Source organism: Oncorhynchus mykiss, chromosome 8 (assembly GCF_057628025.1).
Source record: "Oncorhynchus mykiss isolate SJ-2025 chromosome 8, ASM5762802v1, whole genome shotgun sequence".
In the NCBI taxonomy this organism is placed as follows: Eukaryota; Metazoa; Chordata; class Actinopteri; order Salmoniformes; family Salmonidae; genus Oncorhynchus; species Oncorhynchus mykiss.
The window spans coordinates 32,112,013-32,133,624 of NC_143029.1; the positions used below are offsets into that span (position 1 = coordinate 32,112,013).

General features: G+C 43.7%; 1 long non-coding RNA gene across 1 annotated transcript in view; it reads left to right on the forward strand.

The window, feature by feature from the left end:
• The first annotated feature begins 4,116 nt into the window (after positions 1–4,116).
• LOC149981497 (uncharacterized) overlaps positions 4,117–21,612 on the forward strand; it is a 213,243-nt gene continuing 195,747 nt past the window's right edge. Inside the window, exons 1-2 of the long non-coding RNA XR_016497745.1 lie at positions 4,117–4,747; positions 5,116–5,177. This is a non-coding gene — a long non-coding RNA (uncharacterized LOC149981497). The remainder of the gene's footprint in view (positions 4,748–5,115; positions 5,178–21,612) is intronic.

Sequence of the window (21,612 nt, forward strand, 5' to 3'; positions counted from 1 at the left end):
ACCTTTAGAGGTTTTCATCAAGCCGGAAAAAGGATGTATCGCTTTCGCTCTCATCGACAATGACCTTGTTGTCGCTGAAACAAACCATACACTTTTGCAGTCATTTTTATCCGTGTCCGTCTCAAGAGACTGTTTCACCTCCAGGGCTGTTTCCTGCTCTAAAATCCTGTATAGACGCTAAAATAAAAAATCCACACTCTTTTATACTGATCAACACCTTCCGTCCCAGTGAGAAGGTGCAATTGTTCCTCTTAAACTGGAGGATAGAGTCTTGTGGAATAGCATCTTTGAAGGTAAAAACAGCACTAGCAAAAATAAAACATCAGGCTACATTATTCTTGATTGATAGATTGCATTTTGCCAGTCCAAAATACATATGCACACAGCACATACATTTTGTAAACATGACAGGGATAACAGTAAGTCTGACTTATTTCCATTGGGGGCTCTAAAAATAAAATGTAATTACAAGAACAATCTCAAAGATTATTTAAAAGAGCTAAAACAAGAATGAAGTAAATTGATAGTTTATGGGCTGCATGGACAAAGATCTTCCACGGAGGTGTAAATCCAGATGATATCTGACTCGGACTCGCTATCTGAGCGCACAGTCGTCCGCCTCACAGTCCTGCTCGTCAGCAGGCACAGATGGAACAGGCTTGTGCAGGGGGGTGGGTGGTCACCTCCAGCAGGGGGAAAGACAGGAGGACAGGTCAGGAGCAGTTGTTCAGGGAATTCCATCCCCTGTCGCTCTCTGTAGACTGTGATAAACCGCTCCCAAAACGTTCTGTAGCACCCACATTGGTGATGGATCGTCACTTCTGCGTCAGTAACAGTTCAACACCAGCAGAAGAGACCATACTAAAATAAAGACAAAACAAAGGAAATACAGGTCAGAACGTGACAGTACCCCCCCCCCCCCCCCCAAAGGTGCGGACTCCGGCCGCAAAACATGAAACTATAGGGGAGGGTCTGGGTGGGTGTCTGTCTGCAGTGGTGGCTCTGGCGCAGGACAAGGACCACACTTCACCACAGTTTTTCTCCGCCTCTGTGGCGACCCTCGTCACCGACCTCGGACTGGGGACCAAAGAAATGGGTCCCGAATGGACGGGAGACTCCGGCAGCGTCGGACAGGCGGGAGACTCCGGCAGCACCGGACAAGCGGGAGACTCCGGCAGCGCCGGAGTGAAGGGTGATTCCGGCGGCTCCTGGCTGGCTGGCGGCTCTGGCGGCTCAGGACAGACGGGAGACTCTGGTGGCTCAGGACAGACGGGAGACTCTGGCAGCTCAGGACAGACGGGAGACTCTGGCGGCTCAGGACAGATGGGAGACTATGGCGGCTCAGGACAGACGGGAGACTTTGGTGGCTCAGGACAGACGGGAGACTCTGGTGGCTCAGGACAGACCGGAGACTCTGGCGGCTCAGGACAGACGGGAACACCTGTAGGCAGAAGAGGGAGAGACAGCCTGGTGCAGGGGGCTGCCACCGAAGGGCTGGTGCGTGGAGGTGGCACCGGATAGACCGGACCGTGCAGGCGCACTAGAGCTCTTGAGCACCGAGCCTGCCCAACCTTACCTGGTTGAATGCTCCCCGTAGCCAGGCCAGTGAGGTGAGGTGGAATAGCCCGCACTGGGCTGTGCTCGTGAACCGGGGACACCATGTGTAAGGCTGGTGCCGTGTTTCTGGCCCAAGGAGACGCACTGGAGACCAGATGCGTAGAGCCGGCTTCATGGCACCTGCCTCAATGCCCACTCTAGTCCGGCCGATATGAGGAGCTGGAATGTATCGCACCGGGCTAAGCACACGCACTGGGGAAACTGTGCGCTCCACCGCATAACACAGTGCCTGTTCGGTCCCTCTCTCTCTCCGGTAAGCACGGGACATTGGCGCAGGCCTCCTACCAGGCTTCGCCACACTCCCCGTGTGCCCCCCCCAATGCATTTTTGGGGCTGCCTCTCGGGCTTGCAGCCGCGCTGCCGTGCTGCCTCCTCATACCAGCGCCTCTCTGCCTTCGCTGCCTCCAGGTCTGCTTTGGGGCGGCGATATTCCCCTGGCTGTGCCCAGGGTCCTTTGCCGTCCAGAATCTCCTCCCATGTCCAGGAGTCCTGTGTTCTTTGCCGCTGCTGCTGCTGCCCTTTACCACGCTGCTTGGTCCTTTGTTGGTGGGGGTTTCTGTAACGGCATTCCTCCTCCTCTTCTGAGGAGGAGAAGCGAGAAGGATCGGAGGACCAATGCGCAGCGTTGTAAGTGTCCATAACGTTTATTTACAGACATAAACTGAACACTACAAAACAATAAACGTGAAACGAACGACAAACACTCACACGGAAACAAACACCCACCAACCAAAAGTGAAATCCAGGCTACCTAAGTATGATTCTCAATCAGAGACAACTAACGACATCTGCCTCTGATTGGGAACCATACTAGGCTGAACTCAAAACCCCAACAATGAAAAACACACATAGACTGCCCACCCTAACTCACGCCCTGACCATACTAAAATAAAGACAAAGCAAAGGAAATAAAGGTCAGAACGTGACACTATGATACTTGAAATTGAGCTCGGGTGTATCCTTTTTCCATTTAGCATCCTTGAGATGTTCTATAACTTGATTGGAGTCCACTCGTGGTACATTCAATTGATTAGACATGGCTTGGAATGGCAAAAACCAAACCCTGAGGCCGAAGGAATTGTCCGTAGAGCTCAGAGACAGGATTGTGTCGAGGCACAGGGGAAGGGTACCAAAAGTTGTCTGCAGCATTGAATGTCCCCAAGAAAACAGTGGCCTCTATCATTCTTAAATGTACAAAGTTTGCAACCACCAAGACTCTTCCTAGAGCTGCCCCCCCGGCCAAACTGAGCAATCGGGGGAGAAGGGCCTTGGTCAGGGAGGTGACCAAGAACCTGATGTTCACTCTGACAGAGCTCCAGAGTTCCTCTGTGGAGATGGGAGAACCTTCCAGAAGGACAACCATCTCTGCAGCACTCCACCAATCAGGCCTTCATGGTAGAGTGGCCGGACGGAATCCACTCCTCAGTAAAAGGCAAATGACAGCTTGTTTGGAGTTTGCCAAAAGGCATCTGAAGGACTCTCAGACCATGAGAAGAAAGATTCTCTGGTCTGACGAAACCAAGGTGAACTCTTTGGCCTGAATTCCAAGAGTCACGTCTGGAGGACACCTGGCACCATCCCCACCCACGGTGAAACACGGTGGTGGCAGCATCATGCTGTGGGGATGTTTTTCAGTGGCAGGGACTTTGAGACTAGTCAGGATCGAGGGAAAGAGGAACGCACAGAGAGATCCTTGATGAAAACTTGCTCCAGAGTGCACAGGACCTCAGACTGGGGCGAAGGTTCACCTTCTAACAGGACAATGACCCTAAGCACACAGCCAAGACAACACAGGAGTGGCATTGGAACAAGTATCTGAATGTCCTTGAGTGGCTCAGCCAGAGCCCGGTCTTGAACCCAATCTAAAATCTCTGGAGAGACCAGAAAATACTGTTTAGCGATGCTCCCCATCAAACCTGACAGAGTTTGAGAGGATCTGCAGAGAACAATGTGAGAAACTTCCCAAATACAGGTGTGCCAAGCTTGTAGCATCATACCCAAGAAGACTCGAGGCTATAATCGCTTCCAAAGGTGCTTCAACCAAGTACTGAGTAAATGGTCTGAATACTTATGTAAATGTGATATTTCAGTTTTTTGTATTTATAAATGAGCAAAATGTTTATTATGGGGTGTTGTGTGTAAATTTTTGAGGAAAAAACACTATTCAATCCTTAGAATAAGAATAAGAATTAGAATAAGGCTGTAACATAACAAAATGTGGAAAAAGTCATATGGTTGTGAATACTTTACAAATGCACAGTATATATATATATAATCAATACTTATTTAGATAAAATAAAAAAGTTGATTGAATAAAAATGTACAGGAGCTCTCTGCTTAGGCTGATGCTGGAACGCAATTGCAACTATGTTATATCTTAACCTGTTAGAGCTCTAGGGGCGCTATTTCATTTTTGGATAAAAAACGTTCCCGTTTTAAGCGCGATATTTTGTCACGAAAAGATGCTCGAGAGAAAGATGCTATGCATATTCTTGACAGTTTTGGAAAGAAAACACTCTGAAGTTTCAGAATCTGCAAAGATTTTGTCTGTAAGTGCCCCAGAACTCATTCTACAGGCGAAACCAAGATGATGCATCACCCAGGAATTAGCAGAATTTCTGAAGCTCTGTTTTCCATTCTCTCCTTATATGGCTGTGATTGCGCAACGAATGAGCCTACACTTTCTGTCGTTCGCCCAAGGTCTTAGCAGCATTGTGACGTATTTGTAGGCATATCATTGGAAGATTGACCATAAGAGACTACATTTTCCAAGTGTCCGCCTGGTGTCCTGCGTCGAATTCGGTGCGCAATTGCCAGCTGCTTCTACTTTACCATTTGATTCAGGGGAGAAAGCATGTGTCCAAGAACGATGTATCAATGAAGAGATATGTGAAAAACACCTTGATGATTGATTCTAAACAACGTTTGCCATGTTTTCAGTCGATATTATGGAGTTAATTTGGAAAAAAGTTCGCGTTTTGAGGACTGAATTTTCAGATTTTTTTTGGTAGCCAAATGTGATGTATAAAACGGAGCTATTTCTAATACACAAATAATCTTTTTGGAAAAACTGAGCATCTGCTATCTAACTGAGAGTATCCTCATTGAAAACATCAGAAGTTCTTCAAAGGTAAATGATTTTATTTGAAGGCTTTTATGTTTTTGTTAATGTTGCGTGCTGGATGCTAACGCTAATGCTAACGCTAAATGCTAACGCGAAATGCTAACGCTAGCTAGCTACTTTTACACAAATGATTGTTTTCCTATGGTTGAGAAGCATATTTTGAAAATCTGAGATGACAGTGTTGTTTACAAAAGCCTAAGCTTGAGAGATGGCATATTTATTTCATTTCATTTGCGATTTTCATAAATAGTTAACGTTGTGTTATGCTAATGAGCTTGCTGATAGATTTACACAATCCTGGATACAGGGGTTTTTTCATAGCTAAACGTGACGCAGAAAACGGAGCCATTTGTCCTAAACAAATAATCTTTCAGGAAAAACTGAACATTTGCTATCTGAGAGTCTCCTCATTGAAAACATCTGAAGTTCTTCAAAGGTAAATTATTTTATTTGAATGCTCTTCTGTTTTTTTGTGTAAATGTTGCCAGCTGAATGCTAATGCTAAATGCTACGTTAGCCATCAATACTGTTACACAAATGCTTGTTTTGCAATGGTTGAGAAGCATATTTTGAAAATCTGAGATGACAGTGTTGTTAACAAAAGGCTAAGCTTGAGAGCTAGCATATTTATTTCATTTCATTTGCGATTTTCATGAATAGTTAACGTTGCGTTATGGTAATGAGCTTGAGTCTGTATTCACGATCCCGGATCCGGGATGGGGAGACCAGAAAGGTTAAAGTAACTGTACAGTGTTTCCAGATGTATATGACATATGACCTATAATTACTTACAATATGAGTGAAATAGTTTTCCTTCCAATTATTATTATTTTAAGTATGTTTTTTTTCTGTGTTGGAATGGTGTGGACCTGTTCCTAACAACAGAATGGTGTGGCCCTATACGATCGTTGAAACTATAAATTCATATAAAATCAATTCAACGTTTATTGATCACATACGCACAGATTTGCAGTTGGTATATCAGCAAAATACTTGTGTTTCTAGCTCCAACAGTTAACCTGTCTACGATATTGGTTCCCAATTGGGAATCAACCCTCCCACGTTCAGCTGAAACGGTGGCGCATGGAACGCAAAAATATTCTTACAAATATTTAACCTCCACACATTAACAAGTCCAATAGCTCAAATGAAAGATAAACACCTTGTTCATCTAGCCAGCAAGTCAGATTTCTAAAATGTTTTACGGCGAAAACATAGCACATATATATGTAAAACCACCACCAGACACAGCTTATTTGAATAGCCAAAACATGCAATCAACAAACGCAGGATTAAAAAATAAATCGCTCACTAACCTTTTGAAAATCTTCATCAGATGACAGTAATATGACATGTTACACAGTACATATTTTTTTTTCCAATAATATGCCATTTATATCCATAAATGTCCATTTACAGTGAGTTCACGTTCAGAAATTACTCAAAAATGCCCGCAGGAAATCTAGGTAGCGCGGCAAGATAACGTAAATAGACATCATAAACTTTGACTAAATATACATGTTCTACATATAGTTAGAAAGATACACTGCTTCTTTATGCAACCGCTTTGTTAGATTTATTTTTAACGTTACAGAAATCGCACACTATTCAATATGCTGAGACAGCGCTCAGTTCCAAGCTACATTTCTACGTAATGTTGGAGTCAACAGAAACACAGATTTAAGCATAAATATTCCCTTACCTTCGATGGTCTTCGTTCAGAATGTTCTGGAAGGCTTCATACTTACCCAATACATCGTTTGGTTTCAAGTCTTGCGTCTTTGTATTAGCTACTGCTAATAACATCAGCTGAAATGCACCCAAAACGTCCTCTGGTCCGGAAAAGTTGCGCATCAAAACTTCAAAATTACATATTATATGTCGACTAAACAGGTCAAACTAAGTGCAGAAGCAAGCTTTATGATGTTTTAGACACGCAAAACAAACTTCAATTCAATCGGCCATCGTCTGCCCTTCTCTTGAGTGCTGGAACAAAGGAATGGCTGGGACCAATTCGCGCCCCTACGCACAGCCTATTCTCTCGTGGCATGCACTAATTTCATTAGGATTTGAACGATTCAAAGCTCTACTGAAAGAGGACATCTAGCGGAAGAGATAGAAAGTCTCCCCAGAATCATAACTGGTTGGGAAGGGTGGGGGCCATGACGTCAAAGTTGCTCCAACTTTCATGGCCACAAAAACTAGTTTGGAAGAATGCCTGCCCTGTGAGTTCTGCTATACTTACAGACATAATTCCAACGGTTTTAGAATCTTTAGAGTGTTTTCTATCCAATAATAATTTTTATTTGCATATATTAGCAATTTTTGACAGATTTTTTTTTCAGTTTACTAGGGGTACCCAATCTCTCCAAAGGGGGCATATGTCTGCCATATCCTTAACAGGTTTTAAGTAATATCTAGCAATAAAACATAAATAAATAAAAAATACACCTGTAATTAAAAAAAATAGAAACAGAAGTTATATAGGTTGAGCCATGACTAGAATACAGTATAAGGTTCAGGGCTGAATACTCGTGGTGACTGTTTAACAGCTAACAGTCTGATGGCCTGGAGATTGAAGCTGTTTTTCAGTCTCTCGGTCCCAGCTTTGATCCACCTGTACTGTCTTTGCCTTCTAGCCAGCAGCATACTACCCTACATCCCACTGTGTGCTTGCTTCTGAAGTGGGAGACCAGATGCTGCTGGAAGTGGTGTTGGAGGGCCAGTAGGAGGCACCCTTTTCTCTGGTCCCAATGCCCCAGAGCAGTGATTGCCCTGTGTAGGGTGCCGTCTTTTGGATGGGATGTGAAACGGGTGACCTGACTCTCTGTGTTCACTAAAGATCCCATGGCACTTATCGTAAGAGTAGGGGTGTTAACCCTAGTGTCCCAACTAATTTCCCAATCTGGCCCTCATACCTTCATGATCACCAAGTTTACAGTTGGCTCATTTTTTATTTATTTAACTAGGCAAGTCAGTTAAGCAGCCTGGATTCAAAGCAGGTACTGCAGTGACACCTCTTTCACTGAGATGCAGTGTCTTAGACCACTGCACCACTCATTCATACCCTCTCCCCTGTAACTATTCCCCAGGTTGTTGCTGTAAATGAGAATGTGTTCTCAGTCAACTTACCTGGTAAAATAAGGGATAAATAAAATAGATGGTAGCGATGTGAACAGACCTTTGCTCGGGTGGCTGAGGTCCTTGATGATCATCTTGGCGAGTAGACCGTTTATTGGCCAGCTCATCCTTCTCTAGACTGCTGATTGGCCAGCTCATCCTCCTCTGGAGTATGACATAATATTCTATGAGGAAATGGGAAGCATTTTTTAAATGGTCTGTTTGAGAAAGAGGTTAGAAGTGTTTTTTTTAAAAGTGTTTCTTCTCAAATGTATGCTTTGGCCACTAATACAAGTATAGGACGAGTCAACAACATTATTTGAGTTTATTAACTTTTAAAGGTTCTGGACAGTTCCTTTAAAGCAGAGGATAGCTAAATTATTTATCAGAGGAAAGCTAAAAGATTTAGCAACTACAGAGTACTCTTTCTCTTACATTAAAGTTGTTTAGAAGCTGTGGAGAAAGATAGGAGATTGAATCAGGAACTTTGGCGTTTTATTCCCTATGTTGCTCTTTGAACATGGGCCAAAATGGCCAATGAGAAAACTACTAAGTGCATGCAGATCAATCGCAGGTTAATTGAAGAGGCTTAGTGCTTCTGTACTGTAAGATGGATTGCGCTGCGTGGCTGTCTTTCTCTGCCGGGTCTACAGGGACACCTCCATAACAGACAGAGTTCTAGTACCAGTGTTGGCAACTGTGTGTTATTGAGCCATGAAAAGCTCACAGGAGCCGGAACCTGTCAGTGTTATTGACATCAATGACCTCCATTGTTCTCGAGTTTGAATGAACTGAACTTAAGATGGAGATGTTTTTTTGTTGTTGCTTGCCTGATACTGGTCAGGAAGATCAACTCATATACAGCTTGAGTGAGCAAATTCTGAAGCATTTTAAAGTGACATTCTTAAAAAATATATCGGTAAACGCTACCGTTCAAAAGTTTGGGGTCACTTAGAAATGTCCTTGTTTTTGAAAGAAAGGCATTTTTTGTCCTTTAAAATAATATAAAATTTATCAGAAATACAATGTAGACGTTGTTAATGTTGTAAATGATTGTAGCTGAAAATGGCTGATTTTTAATGGAATATCTATATAGGCTTACAGAGGCCCATTATCAGCAACCATCACTCCTGTGTTCCAATGGCACATTGTGTTAGCTAATCCAAGTTTATCATTTTAAAAGGCTAATCGATCATTAGAAAACCCTTTTGCAATTATGTTAGCACACCTGCAAACTGTTGTTCTGATTAAAGAAACAATAAAACTGGCCTTATTTAGACTATTTGAGGAACTGGAGCATCAGCATTTGTGGGTTTGATTACAGGATCACAATGGCCAGCAACAAATAACTTTCTTCTGAAACTCGTCAGTCTATTCTTGTCATGAAAAATTAAGATCTCGTACAACGCTGTGTACTTCTCCCTTCATAGAACAGCGCAAACTGACTCTTACCAGAATAGAAAGAGGAGTGTGAAGCCCCAGTGCACAACTGAGCAAGAGGACAAGTACATTACTGTCTAGTTTGAGAAACAGACGCCTCACAAGTCCTCAACTGGCAGCATCATTGAGTAGTACTGGCAAAACACCAGTCTCAACGTCAACAGTGAAGAGGCGACTCCGGGATACTGGCCTTCTGGGTGGAGTTGCAAAGAATAAGCCATATTTCAGACTGGCCAATAAAAATAAAAGATTAAGATGGGCAAAAGAACACAGACACTGGATAGAGGAACTCTGCCTAGAAGGCCAGCAACCGGAGTCGCCTCTTCACTGTTGACATTGAGACTGGTGTCTTGCGGTTAGTTTTTGTACCCATTTCAGACAGATCTCATGCTGGCAATTCTCAAAGACACACATCCTCCTATGTCTATCGCAATTAACAGTTACAGAGCTGTGGTAACACTAACACTGTTTTGAAGGGACAGTAGTGGAGAAGGTGGAAAGTTTTAAGTTCCTCGGTGTTCACATCATAGACAAACTGAAATGGTCGACTCACACAGACAGTGCGGTGAAGATGGCGCAACAGGTCCTCTTCAACCTCAGGAGGCTGAATAAATTTGGCTTGTCACCCAAAAACCCGACAAACTTTTACAGATGCACAATCTAGAGCATCCTGTCGGGCTGTATCACAGCCTGGAACGGCAACTGCTCCGCCCTCAACCGCAAGGCAAACTACCTGCCCTCCATGACAAGTATAGCACCCAATGTCACAGGAAGGCCAAAAACATCATCAAGGACATCAACCACCCGAGCCACTGCCTGTTCACACCGCTACCATCCAGAAGGCGAGGTCGTTACAGGTGCATCAAAGCTGGGACCGAGAGACTGAAAAACAGCTTCTACCTCAAGGCCCTCAGACTGCTAAACAGCAATCACTAACTCAGAGAGGCTGCTGCCTACATTGAGGCCCAATCACTGGCCACTTTAATACCTGGATCACTACTCACTTCATACAATGCACTCTAAATAATGCCATTTTAATAATGTTTACATATCTTACATTACTCATATCACATGTATATACTGTATTTCATACCATCTATTGAACCTTCGCCATCACTATATTTACATGTACATATTTTTATTCACCCCTTAAGAATTGTGTGTGTTAGGTAATTGTTGGGGAATTTTTAGATTACTTGTTAGATATTACTGCGCTGTTGGAACTAGAAGCACAAGCATTTCGCTACACTCGCATTAACATCTGCTAACCATGTGTATGTGACCAATAAAATGTGATTTGATATCATTCGCATTTACTGAACTTCAGCTTTTTTTCATGTGAAGTAAATGTTTGCTCGAGATAGGTTTACAGATTATAGCTAGAACTTGGGTGAGACGTTCAATGATCAGTAATTGTGCATGTGTCTTTTGATGTAAACCTGGCTAGGTTATAATCACAGGAATAGGAAGAAACAATAAAAACAGGTTGTGATGATCTAAGCTTTCCTGTATTTTATCTGCTGTATTTTATTGAGCTGTTAAATATGTACAGTTGAAGTCCAAATTTTACATACACCTTTGCCAAATACATTTACACTCAGTGTTTCACAATTCCTGACATTTAATCCTGGTAAAAATTTGCTGTCTTAGGTCAGTTAGGATCACCACTTTATTTTAAGGATGTGAAATGTCAGAATAATTGTAGAGAGAATGATTTATTTCAGCTTTTATTTCTTTCATCACATTCCCAGTGGGTCAGAAGTTTACATACACTCAATTAGTATTTGATAGCATTGCTTTTAAATTGTTTAACTTGGGTCAAACGTTTAGGGGAGCCTTCCACAAGCTTCCCACAATAAGTTGGGTGAATTTTGGCCCATTTCTCCTGACAGAGCTGGTGTAACTGAGTCGGGTTTGTAGGCCTCCTTGCTCATACACTCTTTTTCAGTTCTGCCCACAAATTTTCTATAGGATCGAGGTCAGGGATTTGTGATGGAAACTCAAATACCTTGACTTTGTTGTCCATAAGCCATTTTGATTAAAGGTGACAAATTCCACCCTATTTCTAACATGGAAAATTAATTATATATCTGTACAGGTATTACTGAGTTTCATTACAGGCCTGTCATTGCCTTGTCTTCAGCCACAGGAACACAGATGGGTAGCTTACTGCAACAGACATGACAAATGGAGGAAAATCACAGGTTATTAAAGGAGACGTGTGTTGTTGAATAAACCACAAACTCCCCAGCCTGCTAAGGATAAATCCGTACAGGCAATCAAATCGAATAGAATATTTGTCATCAGTAGGATGATTGAAAGTGTTGCCGAACTTCAAAACACTACCTAAAACAGTCCTCTCGCAGGCTCACTGGCCACAGTGTCAGTCTATCTGCGACTACTATAAATGTCCTGCAAGTCAACAACCGTGACTTCCTGGGTGTTCTCCTGGGTTCCCCTGAGTATCACACAGAGATATTGCCTTGGCACTGTGTCTGAACTCCCACCCCACCTGTCACTGTGATCTCAGGAGGACAGGCAATGATGCAGGGTCTCCGAGGCCAGAGGGAATGTCACTGAACATTAAACACACACAGGGACACACACACGCCAATGCACGTATTTACATACATGCATTCACACAAACAAACACACTCAAAGACCCAAGCCACTGAGCACAGAGGTCGATTCAAGTTAGTTCTACATAATTTCATTGAAATGACGTGGAAACCATGTTGATTCAACCAGTGTGTGCACAGTGGGAACCCGTTCAGTGTTAATGATTTATAGAGGCTCAGCTATTCAGGGTATAACTTTCAGGCCAGTCTTCTATACTTCTGTTTTGGTTTGGCACAAACTTCTACTGTAAATGATATCCCCAGTCCGTGATGACTTGAGCACCCTTACCCTTCATATCGTCTCCCTTAGTCACTCTGGCCAGTGCCAGTCAGGCAGACTGAAGACCAGCTGTGTTATTCTGCAGTGCCATATGGTCACCTCAGGCCGTCTCCTTCACTGATGCCCCAAGTCTCATAGTGATGAATGAGCAATGATCTTTACCAGCTTGGCCTGGGGTATTTTCCTTCTATCAAACTCCAGGATATCTGTCAGTAGGGGAACAGCCATAGAATCACAACTGCCTTTGCCAGTCATGGGTGTAGCCAACTCTGACAGTGTTATGATAGCACTGCGGCAGTTAAAGATTGGTCATGTGACTAACTGGGAAAATGTTTCAAGGATCAGTCCGCTGAGAGTAACATTGACTTTGCCGCTTAAGCCCGTAGCTTGAACTGTGTCTTACCTCAACAACTGTGTATGTTCTACAGCGTTACCCTCTAACAGGGACACAATGCATTGACTCTATTTGATTCTATTTGAATTTATTTTGATTTAGTAGAGGAGTACATGGGGTACAGTTTGAAGAGGAAGACGACATACACACGCGCTTGTCATACACAAATACATGCACACACTCATGCACTTCGCTCACGTGCAGACACACAGGGTTAAGAGTCCTTGAGAAGATGGGCCAAACGAATCACACAATGTGTAATGCGGCACGGTGAGTGGTTGCCATGGAAACCGTCGTCCTTGTAATTGAGCTGAGTGAGTTTCTGCATGTCCATGATCGGCCTACAAACTAACCATCCACCCACGCAAACACTTTCTACGCAACAGTTTTTACATTTTTTTTTAGCAGGCTTCTCAATAGCCTGTTAGACGAAAGCATCATGTAAGAAAATCAATATAGTGCATTGCATATAATAGCTGTACTGATGCTGGCTCTCGCCTCGTCACACGTGAGTCTCAGCGGACAAGATGTTCTCTGTCGCTGTAAACAATAAAGTGTCTATCCGGGCCTCTCCCCCATTGCTGGTAGGCCTATATGAGCTGATAGACAGAGAGATGGATGGATGGACGCACAGACAAAGAGACAAACAACACAACAAGCTCCTCCACCCCTTCTTCTCGGTCACTCCCCTTTTCCTCACTCCCAAAATGGATCAATAAACCTGAAATTACAGAGATTTTCCATGTTTACTCTCATCGTACTTCAACCGTCATATCAGATTATTCCAAACAACAATTTTGATTAGAGTGTACAGATGCTGACATACTGATGCAGATACTGATGATAAACCATCCGTAATGCATGTACAGTATAGTGTACTCTGCTCTCACCCTCACGCTGTTAGAATGGAGGCCGGAGTGAGTATGACGTGATGAAGAGGTCTTCCTCTCTGCACAGTAAATCAATGGAAACTAGAAGAGGCTCATCCTCATCTGTATTTGAACAAAGGGAGCTGTCCTTTGTAGTTAAGCCATTTAGCCAGAGGAAGAAAACAAGAGAAAGTGCTTTGGAAAGATATTCCGAGGAAACAACTTCAAAGGATAAAAGCCACCGTCAGCGGGATGAAAGTGAGGGAGAAGGAGGTTAAGGGAGAGGGCCAAGAACCATAGGAACAATGACGGAGAGAATGGGAGGGCGAGAGAGAGATCCACAGAAGAACAAAGGGCAAAGAATGGAGAACAAAAATGTACATCCGTCCATCTAGCTTGGCAGAACACTCCTGGGCTCTGACCAAAAGAGTTTCTGTGGAAAATGTTAACATCCGAAGTCCATTCATGAATGACATTTTTTGTTGTAATTATGCAATATTGTCTTAGCCTAGTACCAGATCCAAGGAAATGTCCCTACCCTGGGATACTTCAATACATCCGGGAAAAGAAAGAAAAAGGAGCACTGTTTCTGCATAGGTCTGAGTTTAGTCACGGGGAAAACAAACCAAACAGGTATACGTTTTGGCGTAGGAAGCACTCATCAGACCCTTGGGTAGGAAAAGATGGGAGGCAACAGCCGCGCAGGGGTTTGTCCCAATAGAAATGTTAATGATCAAGGACTACAGACTATCATGGACTACAAAGGCAAATCCAGCTGTGTGGTGCCCACCGAAGCCTCTCTCTCAGACGAGCTTGACACATTCTACCCACTGGGCACAAGCTGGTTGAATCAAAGTTGTTTACACAATTTCAACCACCAAAATATATGTGATGACCTTGAATCAACGTGGAGAACTGATTGGATTTGAAAAAAGTAATCAACATAATAAGAACATTTAGTCTTTAAGGGAAATTCTTGATTTATTTTGTTGATTTCACATTGAATTCACATTAGTTGACAACTCAACCAAATGTACTGTAAATCAAAACTAGATGTTGAACTAATGTCTATGCTCAGTGGCTATGCTCGCTTCGAGGCAGACAATACTGAGCCATCCAGGAAGACTAAGATTGCTCCTGACGACCAGGTGCTTTCGTTCTCCGAGTCTGACTTGTGAAAAACTCTCAAAAGAGTGAATACTGGTGTTACCTTTCCTGCCTCGCCTCCAGACCGTTGTCGGGACGGCTCAGGGGAGCCTTCACTTGCTAGCTCCAGGGGCAGAGCAATGTAGGGATGCTCTGGGGTAAATCCCACCTTTGTGGATCTTATCCGCTGCTAATGACGAGTTAGTCTGGAATTCCACTGAGGAAGTTGACATTTATTAAGCTTGTACACCATGTGAAGTAGTCTGATTGACAAAATAAAATAGTGAGCTAACGGAGCGAAAAGAGTGTGGCTCACAAATTGGCTACATTTTCGTACTACAACAATTGCATCAAAATGAAAGTGAACTTACTATGTTACCCATAATGCACTTCAGTGTTTTAGAGCTATACCCCTACTTCAGCACTCTGGATGGTGATTAGATCTAACACCACTCCAACACTCATACAAAGGCGCGACACACAATGGTTTTCATTTCAGTTACATGGACCACTTTGGTCTCTTGAAAGTTTTCCCTTCTTTTCAGTCTATTAAGATCATCAAGGACAACAACCAAACGAGCTACTGCCTGTTCACCCCGCTATCACCCAGAAGGTGAGGTCAGTACAGATGCATCAAAGCTGGGACCGAGAGACTGAAAAACAGCTTCTATCTCAAGGCCAACAGACTGTTAAATAGCCATCACTAGCACATTAGAGGCTGCTGAATATATACACAGACTTGAAATCACAAATGGAACACTAGTCACTTTAATAATGTTTACATATCTTGCATTACTCATCACATACTGTATGTATATACTGTATTCTATACTATTCTACTCCCCCATACCCCAACTTCTTATCTTGCCAAATTTTTAAGCAGTTTTGTTTACACACCACCTTGACAGTATATATTTTTTCTTCTGACATTGCGTGTCCATATAAATCTAAGTAAAGGAATGGGATTAAGAATATATAAATATTATTTACATATCCTTAATCCCGTTCATTGATACTTAGATTTGTGTGTATTGGGTATATGTTGTGAAATTGTTAGATATTACTGCACTGTCGGAGCTAGAAACACAAGCATTTCGCAACACCTGCTATAAAATCGGCTAAACAAGTGTATGTAACCAATAAAATGGTAATTAATTTGATTTGATTTAAAGTCTTCTGAACTTGTCCTGTTCAGTGATAACTCCACTTGACGGAGCAAACAGTCTATGCAGTCCGTTAAGACAGTTAATGTTCCTTAATTTCCCAAAAGCACATGGAGTGATGGGTAGCAGAATACAAAGGCTGTTGGTTTAAGATGAGGATACCTAGAGAAAGGAAGGCAAGCCAGTGGTTCCAGTACCTAACAGTCCATTAAGGGGCTTGCACATGTATTTAAAATAAATATTGAATCTTTATTTAACTAGGTAAGTCAGTTAAGTACAAATTCTTATTTACAATGACGGCCAACCCCGGACGACACTGGGCCAATTGTGCACTGCCCTAATTGTGCACTGCCCTATGGGACTTCCAATCACAGCCAGATGTAATACAGCCTGGATTCAAACCAGGGACTGTGGTGATTACTATTGCACTGAGATGCAGTGCCTTAGATTGCTGCACCACTCGGGAGCCCTGTTATTCCAGTGTGAATGCAGGTTCCCAATTTATCTCTCCTGAAAAGTATAAAGGTTAACCTTGCAACTTACAAGAACTGCTCTATTACAAGAATGTTACTTTCTGTTTACAAAAATACCTGTCTTTCTTCCAATACAAAATAGCAGAGTTCTCAAAACATAAATGGCCCATGACTCAATGCATAGAATATAAAACTTTACCGTCCCATTTACTTCAGGGTGCTCAGCAGTAATAACGCAGCAACGTCTCAGAACAGTTTCAAGGAACCACCCAATCACCTAATCTGTTAAGTGGTCTTTTGTTCCTCTTGGGCCTCCGACTGGGTGTCTGACACAAGGCAGGGTGAGTAACAGTCCATGCTTGGTCTTGTTGCATTATGCTAGCCCCACTAGACTGAACTCCAGTGTCGCAGACACACTCACAAAAGAAGAGGTATCAGAAGAAAGTTCTGCGTCCTTCTCACTTCCACTGTCACTGTTTTGATCGTCAATTAACAGGTTGGGTAGATCCAGATCAGAGTCGTGGAGACCTGCATCCAGAACAAGTGACAAGACTTCTGCAGGGTGCCATGCTTTGGCGTGTGTGAACACCCAGCCGTTGTCTAGTCATGCAGGAGTTGTACGGCTTGAGTTTGTCACGATGAACAACCTTCACCTTTGTTCTCAGACTCTTTTGGATCCGGTTAACCAAGTTGTCCAGCTGTCCCAGTATGAAGTAAGGACCCTCATAGGATGGTAGGAACTTCCTAACTTTGTCTCGCACTCACTTTATTCCTTTAATGAAGTACCATAATGTGTCACCAACATTATAGTGTATCCTCGCGTCATTCTTGTCATATTGCTTTTTGGCACCCTCCACAGACTGACCCAACGCTTCCCTTGCAATTTGGTGAGCAAGTTCCAATCGGTCTCGTAGCTGTGCAACATGCTGTGGAGGGGTCTTGGCGTGCTCATGATCGGGTGGCAAGCCAGCCACCAGGTCGAGGGGCTCTGTTACTTCTCTTCCAAGGAGCATCATGTTCGGAGTGAACCCTGTTGAGCTGTGCTTTGTTGCTCTATAGGCCATCACGGCGAATGGAATCAGGGGGTCCCAGTCCCAATGACAACATTCTGTGGTGGTGGCTAAGATCTTCTGTAGAATGGCATTAAATATTTCGACTTGCCCATGAGATTGTAATCTGAAAAGGGGTTGTGCGAGTCTTTTGATTCCTAACAGATCACACATTCTTTGGAAGACTTCAAACTTGACGTTGGAGCTGTGATCACTGTGGAGTGTCTGTGGTTCTCCATAGAGACACACCCATTCAGCGGTCAGAACTTCAGCCATTGTCACGGCTTGATCGTTGGGCACAGGGTACGCACCCACCCACTGTGAAATAGTCTTGAACCACCAATATGTAGCGATTGTAACGTTCTGTCTCGTTCATGGGGCCCATAAGATCAATGACGATCCTCTCCATCGGTACTCCCACGCAGACAGTGATCATAGGTGCTTGGGGCTTCCTAGACGTCTGGCTTTAACGGCACAGCTGATACAGTGCCTTGCGAAAGTATTCGGCCCCCTTGAACTTTGCAATCTTTTGCCACATTTCAGGCTTCAAACATAAAGATATAAAACTGTATTTTTTTGTGAAGAATCAACAACAAGTGGGACACAATCATGAAGTGGAACGACATTTATTGGATATTTCAAACTTTTTTAACAAATCAAAAACTGAAAAATTGGGCGTGCAAAATTATTCAGCCCCTTTACTTTCAGTGCAGCAAACTCCAGAAGTTCAGTGAGGATCTCTGAATGATCCAATGTTGACCTAAATGACTAATGATGATAAATACAATCCACCTGTGTGTAATCAAGTCTCCGTAGAAATGCACCTGCACTGTGATAGTCTCAGAGGTCCGTCAAAAGCGCAGAGAGCATCATGAAGAACAAGGAACACACCAGGCAGGTCCGAGATACTGTTGTGAAGAAGTTTAAAGCCGGATTTGGATATAAAACGATTTCCCAAGCTTTAAACATCCCAAGGAGCACTGTGCAAGCGATAATACTGAAATGGAAGGAGTATCAGACCACTGCAAATCTACCAAGACCTGGCCGTCCCTCTAAACTTTCAGCTCATACAAGGAGAAGACTGATCAGAGATGCAGCCAAGAGGCCCATGATCACTCTGGATGAACTGCAGAGATCTACAGCTGAGGTGGGAGACTCTGTCCATAGGACAACAATCAGTCATATATTGCACAAATCTGGCCTTTCTGGAAGAGTGGCAAGAAGAAAGCCATTTCTTAAAGATATCCATAAAAAGTGTTGTTTAAAGTTTGCCACAAGCCACCTGGGAGACACACCAAACATGTGGAAGAAGGTGCTCTGGTCAGATGAAACCAAAATTGAACTTTTTGGCAACAATGCAAAACGTTATGTTTGGCGTAAAAGCAACACAGCTCATCACCCTGAACACACCATCCCCAGTGTCAAACATGGTGGTGGCAGCATCATGGTTTGGGCCTGCATTTCTTCAGCAGGGACAGGGAAGATGGTTAAAATTGATGGGAAGATGGATGGAGCCAAATACAGGACCATTCTGGAAAAAAAAACCTGATGGAAAACCTGATGGAGTCTGCAAAAGACCTGAGACTGGGACGGAGATTTGTCTTCCAACAAGACAATGATCCAAAACATAAAGCAAAATCTACAATGGAATGGTTCAAAAATAAACATATCCAGGTGTTAGAATTGCCAAGTCAAAGTCCAGACCTGAATCCAATCAAGAATCTGTGGATAGAACTGAAAACTGCTGTTCACAAATGCTCTCCATCCAACCTTACTGTGCTCGAGCTGTTTTGCAAGGAGGAATTGGAAAAAATTCCACTCTCTCGATGTGAAAAACTGATAGAGACATACCCCAAGCGACTTACAACTGTAAAAATACAGTTTTATATCTTTATGTTTGAAGCCTGAAATGTGGCAAAAGGTCGCAAAGTTCAAGGGGGCCGAATACTTTCGCAAGGCACTGTACATGTACGACACCATAGTGTGACATCATCTCTCATTAAGTACCAGTAGTATCTTGTCTGCAGCCAGGTAAGTGTGCGTTCCACGCCAAAGTGACCTCCTACTGGGCTGTCATGCAGTAGAAGCGCCATAAGAGAATGCCGTCCTTGACATACAGTCTTTTCCACTGGCTCCTATAGGCGTTCCTGTCCTTCCTCGAGCCATCTCTTGACGGGGCCCATGTCAGAGTCAGCCATCTGAGCTTGACGTAATTCCTCAGTAGCCCATCCATGGAACAGAACAATGTTACTTGCATCAGTCAGGCAAATCTAGTCCACGTCCGACATGTCATCTTCACTGTCCCGATTACCTGACTCCACGTTGAAGGCAGCTCCAGCAGCTCCAGGGAGTGCAGGCTGTAGGCTGGGGTCTTCTCCTACTCCCACTGGGAGGAGCTCCATAGCAGTATCTTCCACAGAGTAATCATCTATGCTTGGGGCCGAGGTCAGACTGCACTTCCTGGTGCCGGAAACGGTCATTGTTCTGGGTAGAGTCGTATGTAGTGCAGGGGAAAGTCTGGCGGCTGTGCCTCCTAGACAGGATGTCAATATTTCTATGTTGTCGTCCTGGACGATGTATGACCTTGAAGTTATACTCCCCATTCTTCTTGAGCCAACTCGACAATTGACCTTCTGGCTGCTGTGGTCGGTGCGCTTGATGAACTGTCTTCCGAGCAGGTATTGACTGAAGTGTGTAGTGAACTCCACTACTGCCAGTAGTTCCCTCTGTGTGGTACAATAGTTTTGCTGGGTGGAGGACAGCCGCCGGCTCCCATACGCTAGTACCCGTTCCTCACCGTCCTGAATTCGGGACAAGACTGTTCCAATGCCGAAGTTGCTGCCGTCTGTATCGAGGATGAGGTTGGTGCTATTGAGTGGATAGCCCAAGATGGGTGTGGTGGTGAGTAGCTTCTTTAATTATTTGAACGCCTCCTGACACTCTGGCGTCCACCGGAAAACAAGCATGCTTCTTTATAAGCTCATGAAGGGGCTTGGCTACAGCAGCAAAATCCTTGACAAATTGTCGGTAGTAGGAGGCCAGGCCGACGCACTGACGGACTTCTGAAACGCAGGTAGGCTGGGACCATTCTTGGACTTTCTGAATTTTCTTGCAATCTGTGGCGATGCTGTGTTCGGAAACAATGTGTCCAGGGTAGGTTACTTGTCGACGGAAGAGACAGCACTTGGAGGGGTTCAATTTCAGGTTGGCTTGGCATAGCTGATCATTGGAGCATTTCTGTGACATCCCTTCCCAGGATGCCGATGTCATCTAGATATACTAGGCAGGTCCTTCCTGCTGCAGAAAGTGGCCACCTTATGAGCCCTGGGAGTAAGCTCTACCTGCCCTTAGTCTGACGTTAAGTCCAAAGTGCTAAACCATTTGTCCGATGACAGGGTCTAGAGTGTTTTGGATACGAGGAAGTGGATATGCATCCTTAACAGTATGCTCATTGAGATCGCTGCAGTCCACACATAGACGGTATGTCTGGTCATTTTTGCGTACCATTACTATTGCTGAAGCCCAGCTCCCAGTGCATTGAGTATACAGCATTTCAGTAGTTGGTTGAAACACATTTCCAGAGATAGCATTTTCAGCTGCAGGCATAGTTTTGGTTGTGATTCGTTTCCACTGTCACTCAACATTTCCATTTTTCACGAGACTTGAACGGATAAGTTTCTTTCCTTGGCTGTTGAGGAGACATTTTTGACTCACGGCACGAGTCAGCCATATTAGCTGCGGCTGGCTGCAAACTAGCTACATCTGAACTTGGCATACATGGATTGCAGTTGCGGTTAGCATTTGCAACATCAAATTCGAACATCCAGTTGAGATTTGTGATTTCATGTCTTCATTCACTGTAGTTAGCGACATGAATGCGTTTGAGTAGCACATAGATTGTTTGTCGTAATAACAGATTTCCTGCGTGTAGCCGCCATTTCACAACTTTAGCTAGAATGTCAGCCACTACGACAATGATAATTAACTTCTTTTTTTTTAAAGGTTGATTTCTCTTTGATATTCCGGTAGAATGTGAATAACTCACCGATTCAGGCAGGATAAATCCCGGACGAGCTCCCAGTGTTACCTTTCCTGCCTTGCCTCCAGACTGTAGTCGGGACGGCTCAGGGGAGCTTTCACTTGCTAGCTCCAGGGCCAGAGCAATTTACGGATGCTCTGGGGTAATTCCCAAATTTGTTGATCTTATCCCCTGCTAATGACACTCACCCATACGCACACAACTGCTGTTACCACTCTTATTATGATTGCTACATACTGCACAATTTAAACACTTGCCTCCCAATCCCCCCTTCCCCAAA